The sequence below is a fragment of the Rhinoderma darwinii genome, chromosome 5, assembly GCF_050947455.1.
Source record: "Rhinoderma darwinii isolate aRhiDar2 chromosome 5, aRhiDar2.hap1, whole genome shotgun sequence".
Lineage (NCBI taxonomy): Eukaryota > Metazoa > Chordata > Amphibia > Anura > Rhinodermatidae > Rhinoderma > Rhinoderma darwinii.
The window spans coordinates 228892291-228902311 of NC_134691.1; the positions used below are offsets into that span (position 1 = coordinate 228892291).

A 10021-nucleotide genomic window follows, 5' to 3' on the forward strand; every position below is an offset into this window, starting at 1 on the left:
GGTGGCTGACAACCGGACACAAAGATAGCTTTGTCCACGTCTTCTCCTAAAAAAGGAAAGTCCTCAGGAAAATGAGAAATGGGGTAGACTCCCCTATCCGGGCTCACTCCATCTTCACTCAGAGGAGACAACATGGTGCGAAGTCTCTTAGAAGATGAACCTCCTTCCTCCTCCTCAGAAGGCCTCACAAGTGCAGTTGAAAAGTCCCCTTGACCACCTTCACCTTGTTGGTCCACCAGAATTCCTTCCCAGGAAAAGACAGGTGATTTGGATAAAGAACCATCCACCTCCCCATCACCTCTTAGCCCAGTCAGGTCATCAGAGGGGTGAGGCAGGTCTTTCTCAACAGGTGCTACCTCCATTTCATCAGCCAGCGTATTTCCAGACCGATTTAACTCAGGGAGAGTCCCATCAGGCACCTGGGCAGGCACTGACTCCTCAGTTCCCGGGGCAGCTGGGCCCTGAATCACATTAGACCTCATACTGCCAGGTTCACCTGCAACTACTTCCGCCAGAGTCCTAACCCTTCTGTTTTTAGCACGCTCTGGACAGTCTTTAAAGGCATGACCCACAATGCTGCACATGTTACACACAATTGGGTTTTTGCAATCCTTGGCCAGGTGACCGTCCTGATTACATTTGTTACATGTAACACCTTCTTGCGTACAATCTTCATGAACATGGCCATATCTTTTACATTTCCTGCAGAACACAGGAGGCTGGGGAAAAAATAAGTAGCCTTTGTCCCGGCCGATGGCAAAATTCCTAGGAGGGTATTTCACACCCAGAGGCCCTGAAGGATCCTCCTCAAATCTCACAAAGAATTTATGCTTCCCTGTCCAGAGGGATTCAGCATTTAACACCTGGTGAGAATAGCTGACGTAAGAGCAGTACTTCTTTAAGAAGGAAGTAATATCATCCACCATCACATAAGGATTGTACATCAAAACAACCAGTGGAACATCGTTGTTATATAAAACGGTGAAGATAAGTCCATCCAACCCAGGGTTTTGCAAGTTAGCATTAATTGCGGCATACAAGTTGTAACAAGCATTCAAACTTTTAAGAACCAAAGTGAAGCGATTACCTCTGGGATCTTGAAGACAAAGGATGTCGTTCCTACTCACGTTGAGGGTCTTGAAAATGACTTCATTCACCAGGTGTTTCAATGAAAAAAGGTCCTTCTTGTTCAAGGGTACGTCAATGCCAAATCCATTCTTGATCCGGGTTTCCCCGATCCCAGCGTATCGAAGCCTAGCTCCCATGATCGCTCGACAGTTGATCACCCAGCCTACCCCCTTATAGCAGCAGTTGGCTTAAGCCACCGAAGTGGCGATGCCAAAAGGCCAAGGGCATGACATGCTGACCTCCTCTTGACACGGGATCGTGCCAAAAGGCCGAGAAGCGATAACCCGAATGGGCCGGCCGTTGACCGAGCCTGCCTAATACTGCTGTTCACCCCTTGCAGCGATTGATTCAGCCTACTCCTAGGCAATTCCATGGGGCCCTGCAGGCTCACACACATTTACAGCTACTAAGCGGGAGGGAGGTGAATAAAGGCCGGAGAGGAAGCTACACAGGATTTGCTTCTTTTGCTTGCACCACAATGCAGTGCTGAAAGAGGAGGAATCTACATAAAAACGCCTTCCTGGCAACGCCCAAATGCCCTCCTGCCATGCAGATAAACACTGGCAGCGGCAGCAAGTGCATGCCCACAGCCACCCCTTGTTCCTTCACACCTTGTATCAGCTGTAATCCAGTCCAGTCCGGTGCTGCCTGCTGAGCAGCACTGACCAACACTGCCTGGGCCCAGGCTTTTATCTATCTCTGAGGCAGGCCCCATTATGATGTCAGAAAGCTGGCTCTGGAATCCTGAGGGCTCCACTATGACACGTGCAAAGTTCCGTCTGAACTTTATATAAGACGGTGAGGCTCAGTCAGTCACTCAGTGTTGCCTGAGAGGGCAACACTGCAACAGCCGGCCGCCAGGCTGTCTTTTTTTTGCACATTTATTTGCCTCCAGGAGGCCACAAGAGGGAGACAAGGGACTGCAAAATGGAAAATAAGCATCCACCAACTTTACAGACAACTTCTCTTTGCTCCTACAACCTCCATCCTTGCACAGTTTGTTATTCTTCTAGGTAACATAGTAACAAATCCAAATTGCTGCTCTCTTTGTAGGCAAGCAAGGCTTTGTTGCAACTGCAATTCTTACTTCTTCTTGAAATGTAGGGACGACAGTACATTCCATCACATCCATGTAGTGTACACAGGTAGGTCCATTGTGGCGGGCAGGCAGGCAGGCAGGCAGGCGGGCGGGCGGGCGGCTTTAATGGCTGTTTGCTGTTCCCCTACTCCACTCCGCTATTTGACTGTGGTGCTGCATCAATCAGTGGCTGGCTCAGGTGCAGCTCTTTAACCTACCTAGGAGGGAGGGCGGAGAGAAGACAAGGAAGGTGAATGAGCTGTTCCAATGTGAAATGCCGGAAACACAGAAACACAGAAGACACACACACAACAAGAGGTGGCAATGTATTAATTAATTGCATTTAATAAATGAGCTCATTATCACACATGACTGTACAAATGCATTGTCCAACAGGTGTTGAAATAATGGGATTAAAAGGGGAGATCCCATCAGAAAGACAAAAACAATAGCAAACACAAATAGCACTTTTGGAATCTGATTTTAGTCAACACATAAGGGAAGGGTGCACCGGTCCTGGAAATACTGCAATACCAGGTCAATGCGTGGAGTGGACAGAGCAAGCTCTATTTCCATCTCCCTGTTCTAAAAATCCATTTAATATATGGTCCCCAGATAGGGGACGTATCAGATATTAAACTGATAAGAACAGATTTTTTGATTGAAAATTGCTTTATTGACAATCAATCGTCATCATACAAACATTACTGCGACGCAGCGCAAGCCATGAAGCAGCAAATAATAAATAATAACAGTCGTCAAACATAACATGACAGTATAATACACAGTACAGGCTAGCCTATGCTATACATTACACCACATGCTACACTAACATTCTTGCATTCACTAAAGCCAAACAACAAAGCATTACAGACAAGTGATGGGATAGGGGAGTGGGTAGGAGGGGATAGGGAAGGGGGAAATCACAGGCCCGAAGCTTTATTGAAAGACAACACACAAGAAGGGAGAGTGGGGGGAAGGGGGGTATCAGTCCTCTTCCTCATCGACGTCCGGGCTGTCCCAGGTGGAATAGTCTCTGAGCAGGCTGTGGATCAGCCTGCGGCAGTCCTGGACGGACACACTCTCTCTCCGCAAAATCAGACGGTTCCTGGCAAACCATATAGCGTCCTTAAAGCAGTTCATAAGGCGCCAGGCTTCCTGGATTGCTCCATCCGTGGTATTCCCAGGAAATAGTCCATAAAGTACCGAGCGGTACGACAGTCTGTTCCTGGGTACTGAGTCCTTGAGTTCATGTTCCAAGGCTTTCAACAGACCCTGTGCAAAGGGGCACTGCCAGAAAATGTGCAAAGATGTTTCCTCCGTGAAGGGGCACCTGGGGCAGTACCGGGTCTTGCACAGGTTGCGGGCATGCATGAATGACCTAAGAGGCAGTCCTCCCTGGATGGCCATCCATGAAATGTCCTTGTGCCCGTTGGTCAACCTGCCAGATGACACGTTAGTCCAAACAGTCTCCAACGTGTCGGCATGAAGCCCTGGAACAGACTCCAGTGAGTCCTTTGCTCTGATGTGCTTGTGGATCGTCTTAGGTTTCCACAAGTCGGGCTTAAGACCCTCCAGTTGATGCTCCCTCACAAACCGGACGACATCTCCGTAGAACCAGGGAGCGTGCCAGTTGTAAGGGAAGGAGCTGTCCCACTTGTCCCAGCCAAAACCTCGCCAGAGGGGAAGGAGGAAGTAGCGGGACATGGCCTTGCCCGCAGAGCCGTTTGCTGTCCTCAGAGTCCTACGAACACAGTCACATGCAAAAGCGATCCGCAGCAGAGTGGGAATGTCGGGTATACCCTTCCCACCTTTGCGGGGCTCCTTGTACATAACAGTCCGCTTTACTCTGTCCATTTTCGAGCCCCAGATGAAGCGAAACACAGTCCTGGTAATGGCCCTCGAGACGGTGGCAAGAGGGGGCCATGCCTGTGCAGTGTATTGTAGCACAGGCAAGACTTCGTTACGCAGGACCATTGCTTTGCCCTCAATAGTGAGTTGTCTGAGGCTCCACAGTCCGATCCTTTGGTTGACTTTGGCCAAGCGTTCTTCCCACGACTTTAGGGCTGCACCTTCCTTACCGAACCAGACTCCCAGAATTTTGATGAAGTCCGGCTTGATAGTAAACGGGAAGGAGGCAGGAGAAGGCAGGTACCACTTTCCGAAGAGCATGGCTTCCGACTTCCCGCAGTTGACTTTTGCCCCTGAAGCGCGTCCGAACTCCTCGCAGGTCTGGACGAGTGCAGTCACCGAACTCTGGTCAGCGCAGAAGACGGTCACGTCGTCCATGTACAGCGAGCATTTGACCTCGAAGTGTCCTGGACCTGGTGCGGTGATCCCTCTGATCTCTCCATTCTGCCGGATAGCCTCTGCGAAGAGCTCTATAACACAAACAAAAAGGAGAGGTGAAAGAGGACAGCCTTGTCTAACCCCCGACGATACAGGAAAGGGGTCAGTCTTCCAGCCGTTCACCAGCACCGAGCTGTAAATGTCGCAATACATCAGGTTAACATACAAACAGAACAACCTGCCAAGCCGCAGCCTACGCAGAGCCTTACCCATGAATTCGTGAGAGACCCGGTCAAAAGCCTTCTCCTGATCCAGACTGACCAGGGCCGCGTGTGTACGGCGGCTTTGCATGTAATGCACCGTGTCCCTCACCAGGGCAAGACTGTCGGCCACCCTACGGCCAGGAATGCCGCAGGTTTGGTCCGATCCGATGATCTGTCCGATGACAACCTTCAGTCTGTTGGCCAATACTTTGGCGAGGATCTTGTAGTCCACGTTCAGGAGAGAGATGGGACGCCAGTTTTTCAGGTCACATCTCTCCCCCTTCCGCTTATACAAGATCGTGATCATGCCTTCTCTCAAGGACGGTGGCATTCTACCCTCCACCACCATCTCCTCATAGAGCTCCAGCAGGTCCGGACAGATCAAGTCCCCCAGCGCTACATAGAGCTCTGCTGGGAGACCATCACTGCCCGGGGTCCTGCCGGGTCTGAAGGATTTAGCGGCAGAGAGCAGTTCCTCCACCGTCAGGGGTACATCCATAGCCTCCGTACCTGCAGGATCAAAGTGATTAGTGATACCTGACAGGAATTTATCGGCGGCTTCGGGGTCAGTGGTTTTCCGGGAGTAGAGGCTTCGGTAGTAGTCTGTGACGACTCCCATCACCTCCTTCTTCCCAGAATGCATGTTTCCGGTCTCATCTCGGAGTTCCTTCAGGGGCGTGTGGCCGGCATGGAGTTTCCTGAAAAAGAACGAGTTACATTTCTCACCCTTCTCCAGGTTCTCCACCTTGGAACGAAAGACAATTCGCTTGGATTCCTCCTCAAAGTGCCTTTTCAGGCCCTTTTTGGCTTCCTCCAGCTCCTTCCTGACGTCCCAGCCGCATTGAAGGAGGTCTTGCAGGGATCGCAGCTGACGCTGCATCTCTCTGAAGTCTCTCTTCCTCTCACACGCCTGTTGACGACTTTTTGCCTGAAAGAAACAACGAAATTCAACTTTAACATATTCCCACCAGTTACAGGTTTTGTCAAAGAAAACTTTATCATTCCTCCAAACAATATAGGCGTCTCTAAGTTCCGCCAGTACCTCCTCTCTTTCCAGCAGGGCACAATTCAGCTTCCAGGAGCCAGGGCCGGGAGGAAAACCGTGGCCGATGGCACCCTGGAAGAGAATGGCCCTGTGGTCAGAGAAGAAGCAGGGGACCATGGAGTGCCCATGCTGCTTGACTGCCCGGGAGGTGAACACAAAGTCAATCCGAGAACGAAGTGAGCCATCGGGTCGGCTCCATGAATAGTTCACAGAGCCGATCCCCATGGAGCCCACAACGTCCTGCAAGGATGCTTCGGTTACCATCTCGATAAGCAGTTTGGAACTGACATCCAGCTTGATTGAAGTGCCGGAACTTCGTCCATCCTCTTCGATGGGGCAGTTGAAGTCCCCGGCCATCACCACTGCCCTAGTGGTGGCGAGCTGGGTCCGCAGGGTCTGGAATAGTTCCAGGCGCTCAGCCTTCATAGGGGGAGCGTACACGTTGATGAGCCTAATCGGCTCTCCCGCCCAGGAACCGTCTACGACCAACAAGCGGCCGCAGACGAGCTCCTGGACAGAGTCAACAGTAAATACGCTTCCCCTAATCAGGATGGCAACCCCTGCAGACTTACAGTCGCCCCCACCAGACCAGTAGGACGGGCCATGGGTCCACTGCCTGGCCAGATGATGGTATGACCTGGAAGAGGGGAGAGTACATTCCTGCAGCATAAATACATCACTCGACTGCTTGGAAAGAAAAGTTAGCACCATCTGACATCTAGTCCTATCTCTAACACTCCTCACATTGAGGCTAAAGATGTTAAGTTTAGCAGCCATGGGGGAGAATAAAGAAGGTTAGTGCAAACGATACACCTTAGTTACCAGTCCGGTCGGGCGGATCCTCCTCTCTGGAGCCTGGCGGGTCCGGAAGATCCAGCAGGCCCTCTGACAAAAATTGTTCCAGGATTGTAGCCACCTGGATGTCTGTTGTGAAGTCGATGACCTCAGGTTCAGACACGAGTTCCTCCACCATCTGCTCCATTTCCTCCTGCTGCGCAAGGGAATCTTCGCAGATTTCCACGACTTGTCGCTTTGAGGACTCAGCAGCTGGGCTGTCCCTCACCTTTCTCTTCCTCTGGATGGCACCTGAGGAGACAAGAGGGGGAAAATCCTCCAGGGAGAGGACTCCAGCAGCTGGAGGGGAAGATGTTAGTGCTGCTGGAGCTGGGGAGAAGGGAGGCTGGGTTGGGAGAGGTGCAGGTGACAGGACCACTGAGATGGGTGGGTAGGAGAAGGTGAGAGCCTCAGTGGGGGTGACAGGGGTTGGGGACGGGGGGGTGGGGAGGGCCGGGCGAGGGAGGGTGGGAAGGGTAGGGCGAGGGAGGGCCGGGAGAGGGGGGGGAGGGACTGTCGTCTTCTTACCATCCTTCTTTTTCCCGGTCTTCTGTGCCGCTGGAGCTCTGGCTGGGGCGGGGTTCCCTCTGGCTGGAGCTTTTGCTGCTACAGTTGCCCAGGATCGATCCCTCTTCGGGCAGTCCTTGTAAGAGTGGGCTGCTTGTCCGCAGAGGTTGCACATTGTCCGTTTCGGGCAGTCTTTGGTCTCGTGTCCTGTTACCCGGCAGTTCTTGCAGGCGTCCTCCTTGCAGTCCTTCACCGAATGACCCTTCTTGCTGCATCTCCTGCAGATCTGCGGCATGTCCGGGTAATAGATGAGGCCGTAGGAGTTGCCCAGCGAGAATGACTGGGGCAGGTGCTGGAGGCCGTCTTCCGCGCTCGAATCCTTGTTCAGTCGGACGATTACCGACCACTTGCCAGTCCAGAAGCCGAGTCCGTTCAGGATGTGGGTGGGTTCCCTCACCACTGTGCAGAACCGCTTCAGGAGCGTGGTGATGTCTTTGCCGGGGGTGTGTGGGTTCCGCATTGAGACCGTCACCCGCCTTTCCTCTCTTTGGACAGGGCAGTTGCCCACAAAGCGAGAGAAAGGGGATTCAGGCCTCGCCGCTTTCACCATCTCCCAGTACCTTCTGCAGATGTTGATCGAAGCGAAGGTCACGAAGAACATCCCGGTCATGAAGGCCTGGATGCTGATGGTCTCCGGCTTAGCGAAGCCCTGGTCCAGGAGCATCTTCTGGCAGAACACTTCTTCCGTCATGTCCGGCACTCTCCCGTCCACCTCCTTCAGCTTCAGGGCCACCGTCTGCTTCATCCAGGGCTCCAGGGTTGGAGCAGCCTGGTTCGGCTTCCTGGTGGCCTGTTCGCCTGAGGAGGCTTCAGGAGGAGATGTCCTGGCCTGGGCCGGCTCACCTGGTCCATCAGCCTTCTTCTTCTGGGTGGCAGGGTTGCTGGTTGAGGCCATGGCTTCTTCCAGCTGTTCCTGTCGCTTGGGGAGGATCTTCGATAGCTCTTTCCCGAAGGGGGCGGAGCTATGCAAATCTTCTCCTTGCTGGCCGAGGTTCTTCCACAAAATTTCTTCCGCAGCGGTTCCTCGTCGAGCTTCTTCTTCTGCGGCCGAGCTTCTTCGAAGATCCCCTTCAGCAGCGGCTCTTCTCCGAAGTTCTCCTTCTTCTTCCCGGCAGCGATCTCCCGGAGCTTCTTCCCCGATGGCGGCTTCTCCCTTCTGGATCGTCGTCTTCGCTGGTTCTTCTCCGCAGTTCGTCGCCGGCTTCGTCTGGAACGCTCTTGGATCGCTAAGCTAGTGTTTATAGCCCCCAGTGGTTCTCCGAGCTATCTATCCTTACAAGGACTGATAAGAACAGATACTACACTTGATCTTAGCCAAAAGGCCGAGAAGCGATAACCCGAATGGGCCGGCCGTTGACCGAGCCTGCCTAATACTGCTGTTCACCCCTTGCAGCGATTGATTCAGCCTACTCCTAGGCAATTCCATGGGGCCCTGCAGGCTCACACACATTTACAGCTACTAAGCGGGAGGGAGGTGAATAAAGGCCGGAGAGGAAGCTACACAGGATTTGCTTCTTTTGCTTGCACCACAATGCAGTGCTGAAAGAGGAGGAATCTACATAAAAACGCCTTCCTGGCAACGCCCAAATGCCCTCCTGCCATGCAGATAAACACTGGCAGCGGCAGCAAGTGCATGCCCACAGCCACCCCTTGTTCCTTCACACCTTGTATCAGCTGTAATCCAGTCCAGTCCGGTGCTGCCTGCTGAGCAGCACTGACCAACACTGCCTGGGCCCAGGCTTTTATCTATCTCTGAGGCAGGCCCCATTATGATGTCAGAAAGCTGGCTCTGGAATCCTGAGGGCTCCACTATGACACGTGCAAAGTTCCGTCTGAACTTTATATAAGACGGTGAGGCTCAGTCAGTCACTCAGTGTTGCCTGAGAGGGCAACACTGCAACAGCCGGCCGCCAGGCTGTCTTTTTTTTGCACATTTATTTGCCTCCAGGAGGCCACAAGAGGGAGACAAGGGACTGCAAAATGGAAAATAAGCATCCACCAACTTTACAGACAACTTCTCTTTGCTCCTACAACCTCCATCCTTGCACAGTTTGTTATTCTTCTAGGTAACATAGTAACAAATCCAAATTGCTGCTCTCTTTGTAGGCAAGCAAGGCTTTGTTGCAACTGCAATTCTTACTTCTTCTTGAAATGTAGGGACGACAGTACATTCCATCACATCCATGTAGTGTACACAGGTAGGTCCATTGTGGCGGGCAGGCAGGCAGGCAGGCAGGCGGGCGGGCGGGCGGCTTTAATGGCTGTTTGCTGTTCCCCTACTCCACTCCGCTATTTGACTGTGGTGCTGCATCAATCAGTGGCTGGCTCAGGTGCAGCTCTTTAACCTACCTAGGAGGGAGGGCGGAGAGAAGACAAGGAAGGTGAATGAGCTGTTCCAATGTGAAATGCCGGAAACACAGAAACACAGAAGACACACACACAACAAGAGGTGGCAATGTATTAATTAATTGCATTTAATAAATGAGCTCATTATCACACATGACTGTACAAATGCATTGTCCAACAGGTGTTGAAATAATGGGATTAAAAGGGGAGATCCCATCAGAAAGACAAAAACAATAGCAAACACAAATAGCACTTTTGGAATCTGATTTTAGTCAACACATAAGGGAAGGGTGCACCGGTCCTGGAAATACTGCAATACCAGGTCAATGCGTGGAGTGGACAGAGCAAGCTCTATTTCCATCTCCCTGTTCTAAAAATCCATTTAATATATGGTCCCCAGATAGGGGACGTATCAGATATTAAACTGATAAGAACAGATTTTTTTTAAGTTGGCTACCCCTTTTCAGGGGT

The 10021-nt window shown here is 51.9% G+C and overlaps 2 non-coding genes and 1 pseudogene across 2 annotated transcripts; all 3 read right to left on the reverse strand.

The window, feature by feature from the left end:
* Nucleotides 1-2706: 2706 nt before the first annotated feature.
* LOC142653840 (U2 spliceosomal RNA) lies at nucleotides 2707-2894 on the reverse strand. The gene has a single exon (XR_012848696.1). It is a non-coding gene; the product is annotated as a U2 spliceosomal RNA (small nuclear RNA).
* Nucleotides 2895-8436: 5542 nt separating this feature from the next.
* LOC142654524 (U2 spliceosomal RNA) lies at nucleotides 8437-8538 on the reverse strand (annotated as a pseudogene).
* Nucleotides 8539-9835: 1297 nt separating this feature from the next.
* On the reverse strand, nucleotides 9836-10021 carry LOC142654130 (U2 spliceosomal RNA). The gene has a single exon (XR_012848887.1). It is a non-coding gene; the product is annotated as a U2 spliceosomal RNA (small nuclear RNA).